Source organism: Chionomys nivalis, chromosome 13 (genome assembly GCF_950005125.1).
Source record: "Chionomys nivalis chromosome 13, mChiNiv1.1, whole genome shotgun sequence".
Taxonomy (NCBI): Eukaryota; Metazoa; Chordata; class Mammalia; order Rodentia; family Cricetidae; genus Chionomys; species Chionomys nivalis.
In genome coordinates, this window is record NC_080098.1 from 40405120 (window position 1) to 40425509 (window position 20390).

The 20390-nt window shown below is 45.0% G+C and overlaps 1 protein-coding gene across 3 annotated transcripts in view; it reads left to right on the forward strand.

Annotated features, from left to right (window-relative positions):
• Positions 1 to 8677: 8677 nt before the first annotated feature.
• Elmo1 (engulfment and cell motility 1) overlaps positions 8678 to 20390 on the forward strand; it is a 522491-nt gene continuing 510778 nt past the window's right edge. Inside the window, exon 1 of one of the 3 annotated variants that reach the window (XM_057787434.1) lies at positions 8678 to 9128. The gene's annotated coding sequence lies outside the window, so the exon portion shown is untranslated. The remainder of the gene's footprint in view (positions 9129 to 20390) is intronic. The other 2 variants (XM_057787435.1, XM_057787437.1) reach the window with 2 other exon arrangements.

The following is a 20390-nucleotide window of genomic DNA, read 5'->3' on the forward strand; positions in this document are numbered from 1 at the left end:
AAATGTTTAATGCTGGGAAAGTATTTATGTAGAATTTGAGGGACTACAGTAAAAGATCTGAAATACCCATCCTCTAGAGGAAGGGTAGCACTTACTCCGTGTTTACTGCAAAGAGCAACGCTGGAGACAAGGTGGCATGGCAGCATACTTATCTCCTTGCTAGTTTCCGGTGACTGGGAGCAATTACATCCTCTCATACATACTGAGTGCTCACAATGTGCACTGAAGTTAAGCTCCCTGTAAGTCTTAACTGGAAGTTGTAGATCAGATTCACCATCAACACTACCGTGACACTGCATCTGTACAGAAGTTTCCGTTTACTGAGCCATATCAAATGCTATCACAATTTTGTAGATGAGGATATAGAGAACTTCAGTTTCTTTCCTGGGATGACCCTTCTTTAAACTAATAGCTTGCAACCATCTGGCCACAGTTATTCCTGCTTCCTACAGAGTTTGCTTATAATAAGGGTTATGATGAGGGCTGTTCATTAGAAATATAATGTGAGCCACTAATGAGAGCCATATGGGCCATCTTGCATTTTCTAGAAAATGGAACCAGTTTAGTTTGCCACTCTGACCCTCTCAACCTTCCCTTCTAGCCATCTCTATTCTTTTTTTTTTTTTTTTTTTTTTTTTGGATTTTTCGAGACAGGGTTTCTCCGTAGCTTTTGGTTCCTATCCTGGAACTAGCTCTTGTAGACCAGGCTGGCCTCGAACTCACAGAGAGCCGCCTGCCTCTGCCTCCCGAGTGCTGGGATTAACGGCGTGCGCCACTGCCGCCCGGCTGCCATCTCTTTTCTTTTGGGCCAACTATTGATACCCAGAAACACTTTCTATGAAGGACTTCCAGTAGCCACACTAGGCTGAGACTCAGGTAGGTACTTTTCACTATTCCTGTCCTCGATTACAATCTCTCCAGGCTCACCTCCTGTAGCAGGCTGTTTGCAGGTGCAGCACCCCACCCCTCATCCCAACTCCATTCATTGGAAACTCAACTATCTGGTACAGACCCAGGATCCTCTAGTCCTCTTATCCCTGCCTCTCCAGAAGTATACTTTGTACTACTGCTACCTATTTTCAAGTTCCACCCCCAGGGAACTCCACCTCGTGGTATGACCTGGATCCCCCTAGTTCATCACACACCCATTCTCAACCTTTAATCCTAGCCCACCTCTATTCCTCTCTGTTACTCACTGAACTGCAGAAGTATTCTATCAGGAACCCCAGAACTACCACATTGCTTAGGATCCTGGGAAAGCATCAGCAACAAAAGAAAAGAACATCCAGTCAACAATGACAACACCAGATATCGACACCTAGAAACATCTCAAGCGTCATAACTCCAGACACCTAGACACCAACACAAAAACATAAAAATGAACAACCAAGATATTATGTCTTCACCAGAAATCAATAACTCTTTCTACAGAAGGCACTGAGAAATGCAATATAACTGACACACAAGACAAGGACTTCAAAATAGCAATTATGGAATGTCAAGGACCTTAAAGAGAATATGAATAAATCCATTAAGATGGTTCATGAAAAGATAAGTTGGGTGAAATAATGAAAACAATTCAAGACATGGAAAGAGAATCTTTTTTTTTTGGAAAGATAATCTTAAAAATAAATAGAATCACTAAAGAAAACACAAACTGGAAATGAAAAATTTAAGCTATATAATCAAAACTTCAGAAATAAGCCTCACCAACAGAGTATAAGACATGGGAGAAATGTGGGCAGTGGTGGCACACGCCTTTAATCTCAGTACTCAGGAGGCAGAGGCAGGTGGGTTTCTCTGCGTTCAAGGCCAGCCTGGTCTACAGAGTGAGTTCTGGGACAGGCTCCAAACTCTGTCTTGAAAAACAACAACAGCAAACAAAACAAAGCAAAACAAACAAACAAAAAGAAATCAAGGCACAAAACAGTCAATAAATCTGGGACAATGTGAAAAGACCAAATCCACAAATAGCAGAGGTAAAATATTTTCAACACAATGATTTAAGAAAATTTCCTTAACTGAAAGAAGAAGATGCCTATTAAAGTACAAGAAGCATATAGAACATCAGATTGACTGGGCCAGAAAAGAAATTCCCCACAACTCTTAATAATCAAAATACTAAATGTAAAGAACAGGGAAAGGACTTTAAAATCTAAAAGGGAAAAAGACCAAGTCTTTATAAAGGCATCAGAATAACACCTGACTTGTCAATGGAGAATCTGAAATCCAGAAGCACCTGGACAAGTTTCACAAACTTGGAGAAACTGTAGACGCCATCCCAGACTACTATACAAAGCAAAACTATCAAAGATGATTGATAGAGAAAGAAAAATATTCTATAATAAACCAAAGTTAAGAAATAGTTATTTACAAATCCAGTTGTACAGGATGTACTAGAAGGAAAACTACAGTCTGAAGAGGTTAACCACATCCAAGAAGAGAAAAAGAATAAATAATCCCAGAACAGTAAACCAAAAGGGGGGGCAACACCATAACAAAATAACAGAAATCAATAAATACTTCTCATTGGTAACTCAATATTAATGCTCTCAATTTCCCAATAATAAGACACAGACTAACAGATTGGCTTAGAAGACAAAATTCTTCTTTCTGTTGCACCTGAAAAACATACCTCAAAATCAGGACTTCATCTCTCAAAGATAGACATCCTCTCAGGGTAAAAGTATACAAAAAGTTATTCTAAGAAAGTGAACCTGAGACTTAAGAGCACTGTCTAAGTTCAATTGCCAGCAACCACATGGAGGCTTGCAACCATCTATAATGAGATCTGGTGCCCTCTTCTGGCATGCATAAATATAGACAGAACACTGTCTATATTTACATAATAAATAAAGAAATCTTTAAAAAATGAAACTAAGAAGCAAGCACATGTAGTCATTTTGATATCTGACAAAAAAAGATGAAAGTGGGGGAGGGGAGCACATTACAACAGACACCTAGGAAATCCAGAGAATCATAAGGACATTCTTCAAATATCTGTACTCCATCAAACTGGAAAGCTTAAGAAATAGCTAAATTTTTTTATATATAAAATCTACCAGAGTTAAATCAAGAACAGGTAAGCAATTTAAATAAACTCATAACTCCTAGCAAAACAGAAGCTGCAATTAAGCTTCCTAAACCAAAACAGTCCAGAATCAGATGGGTTCAGTGAAGAATTAGATTATAAAAGAAAAATTAACACCAATGTGCCTCAAATTATGCTGCAAAATAGAAACTGAAGGAACATTTCCTAATTCTTTCTCCTAGACCACACTTATCCTGGTACATAATCCATATAAAGACCCAACAAAAAAGATAGTTGCAGACCAATATCCCTTAGGAACATAGATACAAAAATTCTCAAAAATACTTGCAAAGTGAATTCAAGAACATATCAAAAATATTATCTACCATCATTCAGTGGACTTCATCCTAGAGATGCGAAATTGTTCAACATATGTAAATAGAGAAATGCAAATCCATCTCATAAACAGACTGAAAGACAAAAAACACATGATCATCTCATTAGACAAAGAAAAGGCCTTTGACAAAATCCAACATCCCTTCATAATAAAAGTTCCGAAGAGACTGAGGATACAAGAAACATATCTCTGCAAAATAGGGGCAATATACAGTAAGACCACGGCCAATATAAACCTAACTGGAGAGACACTCAAAACATTTTCATAAAAATCAGACACAAGACATGGGTGCTCATACTTTCCATGTCTATTCACTATGGTATTTGAAGTCTTAGCTAGAGCAATATGACAACTGAGGACAATCAAGATGACACAAACAGAAAAGGAAGTCAAAGTATCCTTATTTGCCAACAATATGATTGTGTATGTAAAGAACCCTAAAACCTCCATCAGGAGAGTTCTACAGCTGATAAACACTTTTAGGAACATGGCAGTCTATAAAATTAGCACACGAAAACCAGCAGCCTTCCTTTATACATATGATGAACAGACTAACAAAGTAATCAAGAAAATATCTTTCACAATAGCCTAAAAAATGTGGTACTGAAGAAACTGGGTATAGTGGCACATGCTTTCAGCACTCAGGATGTAGAGGCAGGGGAATTTCTGTGAGTTTGACACCAGCCTCATCTGTCTAGTGAGTCCAGGACAGCCAGCCTCTTTAAAAAGACCCTGTCTCAAAACAAACAGGCAAACAAAAAATGATCCTGAAGAAGATATCAGAAGAATCAGAAGATGAAAAAATATCCCATAGTCATGGATCAGTAGGATTAATACAGTGAAAATAGCCATCCTACTAAAAGTGATTTACAGATTCAAGGGAAATCCTTTCAGAATGTCAACACCATTCTTTATATAAATAAAAAATTTCAGCTATATGTAAAATACAAACAAAAAGAACACAAAGACAAAACAAAAACAAAACAGGATAGTAAAAACACTCTTGAGTAATCAAAGAACTTTTGGAGGTACCACCATCCCAGACTTCAAGTTGTATTACAGAGATATAGTAATGAAGGAACAACCTGGTACTGGCATAAAAACAAACTCTCAGATCAATTGAATGGAATTAAGACCCAGATCTTATCTAAAATCCACACACTGATTTTGCAAAAGAAGCTAAAAATACACATTGGAGAAAAGACAGCATTTTCAAAAAATGGTACGTGTCAAACTGAATGGCTTCTTGTAGAGGAATGCAAATACATGCTTACTTGTCAGCAATTCAACTCCAAGTGCATCAAGGCCTTCAACATAAGACCAGGTACTCTGGATCTGATAGAAGGGAAAGTGGGGAATAATTTTGAACCCAGCACAGGAAAAGACTGCTTGAACAGAACACTGTAGCACAAGCAACTAGATCAACAATTAATAAATGGGATCTCACGAAACTGGAAAGCTTCTGTATGTCATTCAGACAAAGTGGCAGGTTACACAAAGGGAAATATCTTTACCAATTACACATCAGATAGAGGGGTAGTATTTACATAGAGAACTCAAAACACTGGACAGGCACCAAAGCTACAGAGAAACCCTGTCTCGAAAAACCAAAAAAAAAACAACAACAACAACAAAAAAAAAAAACACTGGACTTTAAGCAAACAAATAACCCAATTAAAAAATAGCATACAGGCTGGGTGGAGGTGGCAAATGCCTTTAATCCCAGCACTCAACAGGCAGAGCCAGGCAGATTTCTGAGTTCAAGGTCAGGTTGGTCTACCGAGAGAGCTCCAGAACAGTCAGGGCTACACAGAGAAATCCTGTCTTGTAAAAACAAAACAAAAACAAACAAACAAAAAATTAGAGTACAGAACTAAGCAGAGAGTTCTCAAAAGATGAAATATAAATGACTGAGAAACACTTAAAGAAATGTTCCCTATCATTTCATTAGTCACCAGGGAAATTCAAATTAAAACTGCTTTGCGATTTCATTTTAAACCAGTCAGAATGGCCAAGATCAATAAAACAAGTGACAGCTCATGCTGGAGAGGATGTAAGGAAAGGAGAACACTCATCCATTGCTGGTGGGAGTGCAAACTAGTACAGTCACTATGGAAATCAGTGCTTCAGTTCCGCAGGAAGTTTGGAAAAGATCTAGCTATACCACTCTTGGGCATACAGCCAATGATTTCTCGGTCCTTCTATAGAGACACTTGTTCATCCATCTTGACTGTTGCTCTATTCATAATAGCCAGAAATTGGAAACTTTCTAGATGTCCATCAGCTGGTGAAGGAATAGTGAAAATATGGCTCATTTCACAATGGAATATTATTTGGCTCTTTAAGAAAACAAAACTATAAAATTGATAGCTCAATGGATAGAGCTAGAAAAAAATCATTCTGAGTAAGGTGACTCAGACTTCAAAAAAACAAATACTTGTGGATGTTTGCTTGCAAGCTTTTGATATGGGTGCTACAATTGCGTAACCACAGAGGTTAGGTACCCAATAAAAGATTAGGGAGGAGGAGAGGAACTCCCAAGGAAGTGCAATAGAATGTGACGCTCTGTAGAGACAAGGCAGAGATTGGAGTGGGAGTAATAAATGAGGAGGGGCAGGGAATATGGGGGTGGGAAGGAGACAACTAACAGTAAGGCCATTTGAGGGGCCATGTGGAAGCCCAATACAATGGAAGGAAACCTCCTAAAATATACCTATCTATGAAAGAAATCAAAATGAAGTCACTGAGCAGTCAATGCCCCAATAGGTATCTTACTCTGCCAAGTAAAACCTCCAGTGCCAGGAATGGGTTACATCTGATTCATTGGCCAATAAGGCTACTGTCAAGGCTATTGGTTGCTCTCCAAGAGTAATGGTATCTTGCTGAAGATACTATCTCATTAAACACGGAGAGGTTTAGCTGGTACTTACCTAGAGCCTTCATTCCTACTTACTAGTGTTCATGGTACTGGAAGATACTTTGTGTGCTTGCTACTACAAAACCTGTGTTCTGCAATAGTGACTTGTAACAGTGGTGGCTTACCTGCTAGATACGCTGGTGCCACAGAGGTACAAATGTTGTGGAAGTAACCAACCATTCTGGATGGAATTTAAGGCTCATTCCATGAGATGGAACCCACACCACACACTTCTCAGGTGGTCAAGAACCTGAGACTAGATAGGCTTAAGGAAAACCAAATAGTGTTTTTCTGCTAAATTAATATAGCACCAAAATGACTCCTATTGACATCCTGCTGTAACCACGGATTAGTGCCTCATTCAGCCACCACCAGAGAAGCTTCCTTTTGCAATAGATGAGAATTAACACAGATCCTCAGTTGTACAATATGCAAGGATTGAGAGATTTTTGGAGCACTCACTCCTGAATAGAATATCTTCTTCAAACCCTCCCCTCAGGGCTTAAGGGACTAGGCAAGAGAGGAGGCTGAAAGAAGGTAAGAGCCAGAGGGTGTGGATGAGTCCAAAGAAACTGTCCTTCAGCTACCACAGAACTGCCACACAGGAATTCGCGACACTGTGTCAGTTGCACTGGTGTGCACAGGTTCAAGCCAGATGGATTCCCAGTGCTGAGAGGGGAAAGTGTACACAGGCTCCTACCACTAACCAAGAAACTATCTGCAATTGACACCTGTTTCCAAAGGAAAATTATTTTTCTCCAATGGAGCATCACCACATATACTAACTCTTCAGGGTAGGTCCCATGCCTCGCAATAGATGGCCAACACAGAATGAACTCAATGTTTTGTAGACTTTTTGTCTCAAATTGCTTTGTTTGGACATTTTTTTTTGTTTTATTGTTTTTTGCTTGTATGTTTTGCTTTTCATCTTTGTATTTTTATGTTTTTTTAATACAAGTGTGTGTTTCCTGTTTATTTTGTTATTATTATTGGTTTGGTTATTTGTTTTGTTTTCTTATTTTGGTTGCTTATTTTTTAAAGCAAGAGAAAAAGAAATGGTGTGGGGTTGGGTGGGTGGGAAGGTGGGGAGTCTCAGAGAAGTCTGGGGAGGGGAAAAGGATGATTAGAATATATTTTATGAAAAAAATCAATAAAAATAAACTGGTGAGGCCAGGCGGTGATGGCGCACGCCTTTAATCCCAGCACTGGGGAGGCAGAGGTAGATGGATCTTTGTGGGTTTGATGACAGCCTGGACTACAGAGTGAGAGAGCCAGGACTACACAGAGAAACCCTGTCTCAAAAATCTAAATATTCAAACAAACAAACAAATAAATAAAGTGGTGGAATTAATTTTAATTATACACATATATCCTAACCTGATATACTATCTGATTGATTTATTACATATAAACTGTGGAACTATTGTTCACTGAAATGATAAAATCATTATAAAAACAATGGGGTATTTTATTTTATTTTTCATGTAAAGTACCCAATGGGTGCTAATGGACAGTTAGCACAGGGTTCATATTTAAATATTCCTGTGACTAACCTTTTTTAATTTTTAAAACAATCTTATTTTACATACCAAGCCCAGTTCACTCTTCTTGGGATTAATCTTAAAGAGAGCATTGCTCTTTGCTTTAGATTCTGGGGTGTACTCCCAGCTCCTCTCCTTTTCTAGAGATGAGGGCACGCACAGCAGCTCCCTGCCCTCTACAGCGGCTCCCTCAGAGAGTGCTGAATTCCAACAGGACAGGTGCTTTTGAACTTTCCAACTGTCATTTCCCTCCTGCCTGCTAGACTGGGAGTTAGTTGTGTTTGATTTCTTCTTTGAAAACTACTGAAGTAGGACTGCGTGACTTCAATAATAATAAAATAACCATAAATAACAAATTCAGAGTAGTACATGTTGCTTCATGCCATGATGTACCACACAAGAGAATCTCTGACTTCATTGAAGAAAACCTGGTACTTTTGACTACAGTAAATTCATAGGTGATGGAGGAGAAGGAAACCGGTTGTCATTTTTGCCGTGCTGTCCACGACAAAACATGTCAAGAAATAAATATACGAGGAGCTTCTTAGAGAAATTAATTGTTTTAAACCAGCCCACCGAAGTTTCACCTTCGGTGGAAAATCTCAAAAAGCTGTTCAAAATAAAAGCGTATAAAAAGGGTACCCCAGAGGTGGCGCTATGAGGGTGACGGAGTTAATTAGTGACTGTAAAACGCGGTTTGTGAGCTCATCAGAGAAGTCATGCTCAGTACACACTATTTATAGCAGAGCAGAAGTATGCATACTGTGTGACATTCCCCTCTTTTTAAGTATAAGGACTTCAAAAACTCGTAGGCTCCGGGCCCTAGGCACCGTACAGGGAGGCGGGCAGCAGTGCGGGGGCGGGAAGCAAACGCGCCAACCACGCGTGTCCGCGCGCAGGTGCCGGGGGCGGCGGCGGCGGCAACTCCGCAGCGTCTGCCCAGGAGGAGAGTTCGCGGCAGCTCGCGGGATGCTCCTAGATGCAAGATGTGTCTCTGGCCAGCAGGAGGAAGGAAGAGGAAGTGAGAGCAGCGGCAGCCGGCGGCAGCGGCCGGCGACCCGAGTGTAAGTGCGTGCGTTCGGGCAGCGGCGGCGGGCGAGGATGGGCACGAGATAGAGGCAGAGCCACCGCCGTCCACGGCCCCGAGAGGGGCGACAGAACCTCGGGCACCGGTCTACGGCCCCCGCCCCGGCGCTCCGGCCCCTGAGAGCCCTCGTCACCGCGTCCTGAGACCCCGGGCAGGTTCGTAAAGTTTTCAGGGCTGGCGCGGCGCCCGGCTCGCTGACCTCGGCGGCCCGGGCGGGGGCCGGGGCAAGACGAGGGCGCCGCGGAGACACTTTTGTTTCCTCCCGGGGCCCCGCGGTGCGGGCGGGCGGAGGCTGCGGGCGCGCTGCAGTTGGGAGGACTAGGCAGAGGGGGGTCCCGAGTGACTAGAGGCACGGGGGCAGTGGACACTGGGGGCAGCTCCGGAGTGGGACTCACAGCCGGGACCCGCGGAGGTGGCCCGGGCAGGGTCGGCTGGAGGGGGCGCCGGAGGGCTGCGCCACCGGCTGGGACCTAGCAGAGTGCACCGGGACCTTGCGGCCAGCAGTAGTGGGGCCGGAGAGATGGGAGGCTGCGCCCAGTCGCGGTGGGCGGCGAAGACTCCGGGGCTCGCTTGGGCGTCGCAGACGGGAGGGGACCCCCGGAGAGCGCGCTCCCGGGCTGGGGCGCGACGGGCGGCGGGGACCCCTGCGAGCGTTCGCTGTGAAGACCCGCCTCCCGGGGCCATGCGGGGCTTCCCTGTGGGGCCCGGGAGGGAGGGCGGCGGGGGCTTCGATGGAGAGGCTGGCGCGGGAGAGGGCGGACCGGGCGCCTTTCCCGGAGAGCGGCGGGCGTGAGGCGCTGGGGAGGGAGAGAGCGAGCTCCGTGCCGCGGTAGCCCCGCGGCTTTGAGGAAGAGGAAACCCAGAACTCAACGAGCCGCGGTGCGCTTGTGTGGGGTTGGGAAGTCCGTGTTGTGCCGCGGGCGCGCGCCAGGCGTGTGTGTGTGTGTGTGTGTGTGTGTGTGTGTGTGTTCGCGCGCGTCATTGCGCGCGCGCGGGGGGGGGTTCTTTCCCATTGCCCCTCAGGGGTGGGGGCTCACTTCTACTGACTCTCTTGCCTTGGGCCCTTTGAACTAGGCAGCTGGAGCACGGGTTGTGGGACCTGGATTGACCTGACGCTGCAGAGTTTGGCCACAAGCAGGGACAGCTCCGGGGGCCTCTGGACAGCTCCCGAGGCACATTGAGCTCAATGAAATGCACCCAGGGACTGTGGGCCGCCTGCCTCTGGCCTAAGAAACAGAGAGGGGTTGTTGGAATTTTGGGGGAAACCGGGGAAGAATTTCTGAATTTTGTTTTTTTTTTGTTTGTTTGGTTTTGTTTTCGTTTTTTTGATGTACAAAATAAAAACAATCAGCGTTTACATACGTTACATACATCTTTGAGAGCAACTTGGGACTGGAGGATCCTGTTTATTTGTAATGACTCTTAGATTGGGAAAGCTGGCTGCAGAGAGGGCCCATTAGAGGCTTCTGGTCATGGTCTCCACGTGTCTCACCTCTTCAGCAGCTCTCCAAGGTTATTTCAAGGTTTACTATTTCCACTCCTCAATTTCCAGGACTGGGGATCCTCGTGAGTTTAGCGCCAGGTCACTTGCAGGCTTGTGAGGAAGACTCCATACTCATTTCTTCTTGGCCGCCCTCTCTCCCTCCCTCCGTCTTTCCCTCCCTCCCTCGCTGCCCTTTTGATCTTCTGCTCTTCACTATGGTACATTTGCTATCGCTTCAGAATTGTGGATAAATGTGCTTATGGCCTTTCTCACTGCGTTTGCTATTCGGTTTTTGTTAAAGTTAGATGGAGTGGTCAGCTGACAGGATGACCCCAACTGTGAGGACTCCTGGTGAGGAGGAAGAGTAAGCCGGAGAAATCTGGGGGAGAGGAAGCTGGGAAGACCGCTGTCTGTGGAGACTCTGTGCCTATATAGTCATTGGCCTCAGGGTGGGTGGTCCTAGATGGGATGCCATGTCGGCACAGCAGTGTGTCCTTGTTAACTGCAGCAATTCTGACTTCCTGACATTTTTCTTTACTGCTTTCTCTCCCCAGGACCTTTGCACGTACTGTTCTTCTGCCTGGGGAGCTTTCCCTCACATGTCCTCATGACTCATTCTTTGCTTCCTTTAAGGCTCTCTGCTCAGGTGTCACTTTAAAAGGCCTTTGTAGAGCGCTGTCCCGGGTCCTCATAGTGTTACCCAGGTTTCCCTCTCAGCATTTATTACTCCTTGGCATTACATATCCATCTGTTTATTTCTTATTGTCTCTCCCATGAGGATGGAAGTTTGAGCAGGCTGGTGACCTTGTTCACAGATCCAGATAACTCCCAGCACAGGGTTGCGATGTGCTCAGTCAGTATTTTGTTGGCTGGCAGTTAGGGAGTTGTCCATGCTGGCCGAGGCCACTGGGAAAACATACTGAGAAAAATCCCACAGTATCAGTGGCGAGTAGGAAGCCAGGCTTTTACTCTACCCTAGTCCTCTTCTCCCTGCTCTGCCACTGTTATTTCAGAACCTCCTCAGTCCTGTTAGAGCCCTTCCTCAGAACTGCAGGCCGAGGAAAGAGAGGAGATGGCTTGGGTCATGGTATAAAAAACCGGGCACTTGACCAAAAGCCCAACTGCTCCTGATCTACTATAGCACCTCCCTGCCCGGAGGATGTCTTTTCAAAGCCTATGCTGCTTTAAGTCAAGGAAATACTCCTCTGGAGGATCGTCATTACCAGAAGCAGTAAGAGGCCACATGTGTACCCCGTTCCTCCCTCTTTCACAGAGATGGAGCTGAATTGAAGGCAGAGGAGTAGCAGTTGCTAGCAGGGCCAGAAGAGGGAGGCAGAGGGAAAAGCGGGAAGACAGATGAAGGAGAGAAGCAAGAAAAAGCCCTTGGAAAGGGAGAAGATGAAAAAGAAGCAGGCGGGTGAGGGGCTTTTCCTAGAGCTGCTGGCTTGGAAGCAGTTCTGAGACTTCAGCACCAATGAGAAGTCAGCACTTGACTGTTCTCAAGCAATTTGCTTGCTTTGGGTATTTGGTGTGATGTGGGTGGGGAGGCGTGTGCAGGAAGGGAGGGCTTTGAAGCTCAGGCCCAGAGGATGTGGTGGGGGAGGGCAGGTGGTGCACCAGTGCTGTGTGCTTGCTTCATCACTTGGTCCAGCGCTGAAGCTTTGGAAGGGCCATTCCTATTAGAATAGTATTTGCCATCCTGTTCCGGAACAGTGGGCTGCTCTTTTATTGGTTAATGCCTGCAGCCATCCAAAGGAGATAGCTTGGTTTAGACATCCTGTTGAATGTGGAGAAGGTGGGGGATTACTAAACCTTTCTGCCTTACAAAGCCTCAAGTGTTTGCTGCAAGAGTTGTGTAACTCAGTTCAAGTCAACGAACACAGGGCTTTGTTTGCGTCAGGTTCAGCCCAGGAGGAGAGCCCGAGACCCACTTAGCAGGTCCATATCAGCCATCTAAAACTCAAACTGAAGGAAGCAAAAGGCCAGCCCTCTAAGGAGGTTGAGGCCAAAGGGTCTTAGAGGCAAGCCTCTCAGTTACTAGTTAGTTCATGACCTGCTAGAAATACATAGCAAGATGCTGCTCCATAGAAACAAGGGCAGGAGGAGGGAGAGCATGTATAGTTCAGGGGTGTATGTATATGCTCGCAAGCATGCACCAGGTCATGGGTTCTGTCTTTAAAGATACACAGAACAGATCCTTAGTACTGAATATGTAGTTCCATACAGGTTTAAGTTTTTAAAGTTTGCTTTAATAATCCTAGAGATTGTGAGAATTTTTTTCACCAACTTGTCAGGAATTCTGATGAATCCACAAGGCCACGCTTTCAGAAGCGTCTAGCAGTTTCCCTTCTACAAAATACTGGTAGTTTAATTTCTTATGAAAGATGCTGTTTCTAAGTGAATCATGTGCAGCGTGGGCCTTTGACTTCACCCTAAAAACCTTAGTGTTTATAGAAGTCAACATTGTGCCAGGCCCCGATGTCTAAGAGTGACAGGGGACCCAAGTGACCAGCTCTTGCCTGCAGAGGTGCTGAGTCAAGCCATCCATCCTTAGTAGCTCTCACTGTATTCAGAGGGACATCAAAAGTACCTACCGTTTTTTGGCATGTGCTAGCTTTGAGCTTTTGGAAATGTGTTCTACTGAACCTTTTCTTTCCAGTTTTACCCCCGGTAGTCTCCGTGTACATGATTCTGATTACTTTTGGAGATTTGCAGGGGCAACCATTCTGTTTTGGTAGTAGCCTAACACCAGTGTGATGGATAATTAGATTAGGTATTCCTGCTGGCTTGGGTTTAAGACTGGCTAGCCAAAGAACAAAATGAAAGGCCAAGAACTTCCACAGTGTCCAAATCAGAAGGGTCATGAAGGGTGAAGGCCAGCCATGCAGACAGGGTGAGGCTTCTGTGACATGTGTGGTCCTGCAAAGCGTTCCAGCTCGCAGCATAGTGTTCACCAGATCCAGTCGGCGTACCCTGGGCACACACTGGCTGCTGTGCTCAATTTCCTGGATAATCTAGGTTGTCTGAGTGTTAACAATGGCAACTTATCTGTGGCAAGCAGCCCTGAAGCCTGCCAAGCCCTGCCACAATCAGTGATTAAATTAACTACGGGTGCTTCAGCCCTCCACTGGTGCAGACTGGAGCAGAATTTTCTCAGCAGCCTAAAGTGAGGCAAACGGTTAAGTACTGAGGTGGGAATATATGTGGGTGAGGGAATGCTGTCTCATCAAACGGAATTAGCCACAGCAACAACCTGGCCCAGTGCTGAGTGGAGAAATTAGTCACATGTATAAATAGAAGGAGATGCTGCTCCATCTTCTGGGCCCCCACAAACCCTGGTTTCCAGAATCTGAGCAAGATTATAATTGGAACTTCGGTTTTAGGCATCGAAGCTACAGTTGGGCTATTTTAGTTCTAACGATTAATGTAGAGAGCACAGCTTTCCTGAGTAGGCAACTCACTGTATACTCTAGGACAGCTGTGCTGGGTGGGCGATACTTCCGGAGAAGCAGCAGTGGGCCTGGGGAAGGGTGCCCAGGTAAAGCATTATGGAGCGGCGTGCCGTATTGGCTCATGAGCTTGGTGTAACTTTTTCCATGGCTGACACTCTTGATTATGGCATACCCAGTGCAATTATTTTTTTAATAGAAAAGAAATAAGATATGCCCTTAGTTCAGATAGGGGTACTGCTTAGTGGTATAACATGTGCTTGGCCTACGTGAGGCCTTGGGTTTGACCCTCAGTGCCATAAAAAGAAAACCAACAGAAGAAACCCCTTTAGTTCAGATGGATGTGTCTCAGGTCGCCATGACATCTAGCTTGGGCTATCTCTCCTACCACTGAAATAGAGAATTTCAGAGTTGATCCCTCTCTGGATATTTCATTCTCAAGTTGCCCTTATCCTTGAATCTAGATCCATCTGTGGGCTCTAATCTACCTATAAGCCAAGGTCACAATATTGGAGGATGAGGCAATTTATTGAGAGAGAGTGAGAGACAGAGAGAGACAGAGACAGAGACAGATAGAGAGAGGTTTTAATCAACGAAAACATACTCTTTAGCCAACATGTGGATGAGCTATGGCGCAGGCATAATTGTGGAACCCATTGGGAGGGAACCAGTTGACGGGAATATTCTTCATGGTGTTCTTGTCTGTTTGTCAAAGCTCTGCTGCTTCTGACCCTGGAATAACACCCACTGGGGAACCGGAGACCTGAGCCCATTAAGCAGGATGCCTCTTCTTGGGCAATGCAGAGGTTGCTGCTCTTCTTCTTTTCTTCCTACAGACCATTTCCCCTTTTGTTGTCCCCTTATATTTTGGGTGGTCTCAGCCTTGGAGCCATTGGCATTTGAAGTGGATAATTGTTTCGATTGAGAACTTTCCCTTTTCAGGATGTCCACCAGCTTCCCTGGTCTCTATTCACTAGGTCCTAACAGTGCCACTCAGTTGAGAACAATCCAAACTGTCTCTACAGTTGGTAAGTCTGTGGTTCAGGGGCCAACCCCAGCCCTCCCCTGCCCTCCCCTTCTTGGTGAAGAACCTCTGCTTTGTTTCCTGAGATCAGAACATCTGTGTGCAATCTGACCATCTGATACTAGACTTTCAACAGCAGGTATGAGTATCCCAGCTTTCAGCCCCTGGTTATTCCCTGAAGCCTAAGACAGTGAATACACAGATGGGGAACTCACTCACTATGTTCATTCATTTGCCTTAGTTTCCCCCCTAACTTCCCTCACTGCTAAATGACAATTATCTTCCCAAGTCAAGTGGTTGCAGATCTGACTTTAGTGTCCATCCTGTAGCCTGGGCAGAAGAAAGCTAAAAAGCAAGTTTCTGTCCCACTTTCCTTGAGGTTTTGAGTTTAACAACTGGTTACTGCCTTCTCTGTAACCTTTACACAATCATTAGAGGGTAAATGAATGGAGCAGGCTGGTGAGGAACTGTCAGCTTGGCTCATCCAGAGGCCTCGTCACAAGGTCAAGAAATGGCTGCTTGGAGTCCAGTAACTGAGGACAGTGTCTGCTCCTGGGCTTGGCAAATGTGCCTTGGCTGGTTAGCCGGTCATGGATATGAAGGTTCCAGCAGTGTGCTAGGACCTTGTGGCAGGTCACAGAGAAACTTAAAAGGTATTGGCTTAAATGAAGTCCTTTCCTCTCAGTGTATTAGATTTTGTGTAATCTTATGACATTATTTTCTTACGTAATTACATGTCAACCTTTTATTTGCCTCCCCTGGCTTCTCTAGTGTCCAGAGCAATAGCTAGAGGCTTAGACTGCACAGAACTGCCGCTGGCTTGTATGTTAGCTGTGCTTTCCCAAGTCAGCAGCCTCCTGCGAGTCACAGCCCGGTAGCCACCCTCCACCCTTCCTTCCGCCCTTTGTACCTTTTTATTTTCAGTTTGAGATTGCATTTGGAGCACCAGAGTTCTGTGCTCTGGGGTTCAGTGGCTCAGTGTACTGCGTGAGATATATTTTCCAGGCTGCTACACACAATTACTCTTCATTTTGAAGTATAATGTATTTCAAAATATATTTTTTTTTTCTGTTTTGGGGCTCTTTAACCCAAATGTATAAACCACAGCTGGCGTTGCCTGTGGCCTTCAGAAGACGTGTGGCTTGGGAAGTTGAGCCAGTGGAGTACTTTGGTTAGACTGCACATTTTTGGCTGAGTGAAGAGTGAATTCCAATAACACTCAGTAAGGCTGGTTTCAACTTGATTCCTGCCCACCCTCACACCACTCTGCCCTACCATGCCCTCATGCCCTAGATTTTTGTAGTGGACTGGTACCTTAGTTACTCCAGTTATGTGATACTTGGTGGAAGGACTATTAGTTCAACATTTTGGCTTGGGGAAATGGGACCTAATCTTTCCTGTAGTAACTAGTAAGTGTCATGTACACACATGCACGCACACACACACACATACGCACACACACACGCATGCACACACGAGCACACCTCACCTAATAATGCAGGGTCCTTTGAAGCAGAGGAATGATGATGCTAACTGATAAATTCTATTTTCTCCAACACTTGCCACCTTCACTGACTGGGAACCGTGTTAAAGCAAAGTGTTTCTCAAGGAATGAATACATTTCCATCCTCTTTGGACCCACTCCACTCAGCGAGTGGCTTAGATTCATAGGCACTGTTTTCTCAATCACCGTTCTTCTGTTTATAGAGTTTTTGAAAAATGTGTGCCTGGATTTGCATAAAAGAAGCATAGAAAAACTTGATTTTTAAATTATATTTTAAAAAGCAGAGAGGGGTGTGACGTAGTTGAGTGATAAGTTTGGTCAAAGGCTTGAGTTCTGTTCTCAGCATTTGAACAGAATGCGCGCGCGCACACACGCGCGCACACACATCTTAAATGCATATAAAGACTTAAATTGCACCGTTATTAACCCATCACAGTACTTCACCCCTTCATTCACTCGTGCTTCCGTCAGTCAGCCACGCCACAGCCATTGCAGCTGTGGTCAAGGCACTCCACATCTGGAGCTTTGCTGGGAACGGATGAATGAGAAGGAAGTCAGTTAAGAGATAATTGTGACTACCGGTACTGCAGGTTTGCCGGTCACGGGGGAAGAAGTACACAGGTTTGGGAAAGATCTAGAAAACTTAAGGAAAGATTGCTCCAGGAGTTCAGCAGTCTGTGGTGGGGGAATGTTTGTGGGAGGCCTGGAGTCAGTTCTGCTGGTTGCTAGACCTTGGGTTGGATGGAAAAGAAAGCCTGGCTTTGATGAGGTTTGATGAGGACTCTGTCCCATTGCAGACTGGACAGAAGATGAGCTAGTACAGCAGGCAGGAGAAACTAAGGAAGGCGCCTTGTCAGCTTCTGTCCTCTAGACCTGCCCAAATAAACACCCAGTCTCGGGGAGAGGAATAAATAAATACAGCAGTGAGCTTGCTAGCGGAAGGCAGCCCCACCCCCACCACCCATCTGAGACCCCACAGCTGGCCCCCCCCAGCAGACAGGGGTAGGGACAGTATGCAGTCCTGATGTTGCAGCCACCCACTGAAGAAAACAAATGGAGGACTTGGCGACTGATTGGATTTGGGAAAGGGAAAAAGAATGGTTTTTGAAGTTTGGAACTAAACAAACACGCCCTTGTTAATTGAGGATTCTAGCTGGTTTTCCAGTGTCAGCCGGGTAGGGGAAGTTCATTGTTTTCCTCTGCCTCAGTTTTCACATCTGTCAGATGGTTTAATGCAAATCTGCAGTCTCTGGAGCTGCTGACCTGGCAGCTTTAATATTGACTTTAAAGTGGTTTTGGTGCATTGGTTTACTTGTTGTCGATGCCATCTCTGTTATCAGTAGTTTGTTTTTTTTTTTACTTTCTTTTTTTTTATTGCTTTATAAATAATACCATTCAAAATTTCCACTTCCTCCCCTCCTCCCATTTCCCTCCCGCTCCCCCACTCACCCTCCCCCTTCCCCCTCCAGTCCTAAGAGAGGGTATCTACCCTGTGGGAAATCCAAGGCTTAGGAAGCTTTGCATCCAAATAGACCAGGATCCCAAAAAGCCAGTACATGCAGTAGCAACAAGTCCCAGTGCCTTTATCATTGGCTTCTCAGTTGGCCCCAATTGTCAGCCACATTCAGAGAGTATGGTTTGATCACATGCTCGTTAATTTCCAGTCCAGCTGGCTTTGGTGAGCTCCCATTAGATCAGGCACACTGTCTCAGTGGGTGGACCAACCCCTTGTGGTCCTGACTTCCTTGCTCATCTTCTCCCTCCTTCTGCTCTTCAGCTGGACCTTGGGAGCTCAGTCCAGTGCTCCGATGTGGGTCTCTGTCTCTCTCTCCATCTGTCGCAGGACGCAGGACGAAGGTTCTATGGTGATATTTAAGATAGTCATCTGTCTGACTTTGGGGCAAGGCCAATTCAGGCACCCTCTCCTCCACTGCCCAGGGTCCTAGCTGGGGACATTCCCGTGGACACCTGGGAACCCCTCTAGAGCCAGGCCTCTTGCCAAACCCAAAATGGCTCCCTTAATTAAGATATCTTCTTCCCTGTTCCCATATCCATCCTTCCTCCATCTCAACCATCTCACTCCCCCAATATCAGTAGTTTCTATGCAGGTTTTTTAACACCCAAATCTCGCTACACTTATTTAAAGGCTTACATTGATTATTTAATTTTAAGAGGCCTGAGACATTCCTCTTAAAAACTCAGCTAGACTTTGCTTCGTACATCTTTGCTTCCGAAACAGGTGTAAAACTGCCACATTCGGATAAACATCATCCATTGTGATAGAAATGAACTAACATAACAGACGATGCTGCGAATTTGGTGAATTCAAACACAAACCCATGTAAGTTGATACGTATCTCTAGTTCAATTTCAGCTAACCTGGGATTTCACTTCATTGCTGATCCACTGGGGATAGAGACTGGAGGTTGTTGTTCAGGCCTCTTCCCCATCCCTTGGTTCTCACTTTCTGGAAAAGGGCTGTTTACATCAGGACAAAGGAGCTCTGTGACAAACTCCCAAGTTAGTTAGTTGGGTCCTAGTGAGTAGCAATGGACAGGCATTGAATTCGGATGAACTGGGTTTTATATGATTGTGTTGTTTGTAAAGGAAACTCAGTGGTCCCCAGACACTTTATAAGCGTCCTGTTTAAATCACTTACAACCTTCTGGAAAGTAAGTGACTACTTAAAGTGTCAATGGAATGTGGGTGGGTATAAAAGATTCAGCTTTCTTTTTTAACCTGAGCTGTATCATTAGACTAGCAACCAGAATCAAAGTCATTCAAAACATAAGATAGGAAGAGAAGAAGAGGACCATGGCCCAACGGGACAGACCCACAACAGCACTGCTGTACCAGTATATTTAGTTGTACCAACTTTCTCACTGTTCAAAGTATTCCGTGTAGAACATTTCATTCAATGTCCACTTTAAACCAACGCCACGGTTCTCATTTCTATTCGGTAGCTCTGACCATTGTTTGGGTTCCTACTCTGCTCTGTAAGTTCCTCTAGGAAGGCAGCAGCTAGCATACTAAAGTCTTACACAGTAGCTCCTGTATCCATTACGTGGTCATTTAGCAATGGCTTTTGTGAGTGGATTAAAAGAAAGACAAACCTCAGTGTAGACATTAGCTGTCATGAATTGAAGCAGAGGCTTGAGAGGGGAATGTTCAAATGAAAGAACTTCTGTAGACTTTACTTTGGAAGTGAGACATGACTACAGTCGTGAAAAGCCACCAACAAATTACATACTATTTTAAGTATACAAAAATTTTAGCCAGGTGGTGGTGGCAGCGCATTCCTTTAATCCCAACGCTCGGGAGGCAGAGGCAGGTGGATCTCTTTGAGTTTGAGGCCAGCCTGGTCTACAAAATGAGTTCCAGGACAGCCAGAGGTGTTACACAGAGAAACCCTGTCCCAAAAAACCAAATAAATAAATAAAAAAGAAAGAAAAAGAAAATTCATCCCTTCGCTGCTGTTGTTCCCAGGTAGAGTGGCGCAGATCCTCTGGCCTCTGCAGGAGTTACGCAGCAGTAGTACCTTCCTGCCTGTCAGGCTTGGTGCATTGCTCGGAAGAGAATCCAGTGGCAAACATATTTAAAGACTCGTGGAAAGGTCTGTGTCGTAAAATACAGGGGGTCTGTTGAAACAGGAATTCTACTCACACAACGTAGCCAGCAGTTTAAAGATTCCAAGCACCTTGACTCCCTTCCCCTCTTTCCAGGCGTGCCCTTGTCTGCAGTGTACTGTGAGAGGCCCTTGCCAGCTGCCGGTGTCTCCCCAGTTTCTGGCATTCAGTTTTGTCTTGGTTGAGCATGTGGCTTTGGAATGCCGTGTGGCGGGGGTCAGAGCACTTGGTGACCACAGATGAGGAGCAATTTGTCTGAAGAGTCTTACTATCTCAGGAGCACGTAGAAGAGCAGTTACGTCCTAAGGCCATCATCACCCCAGCTGTCGCC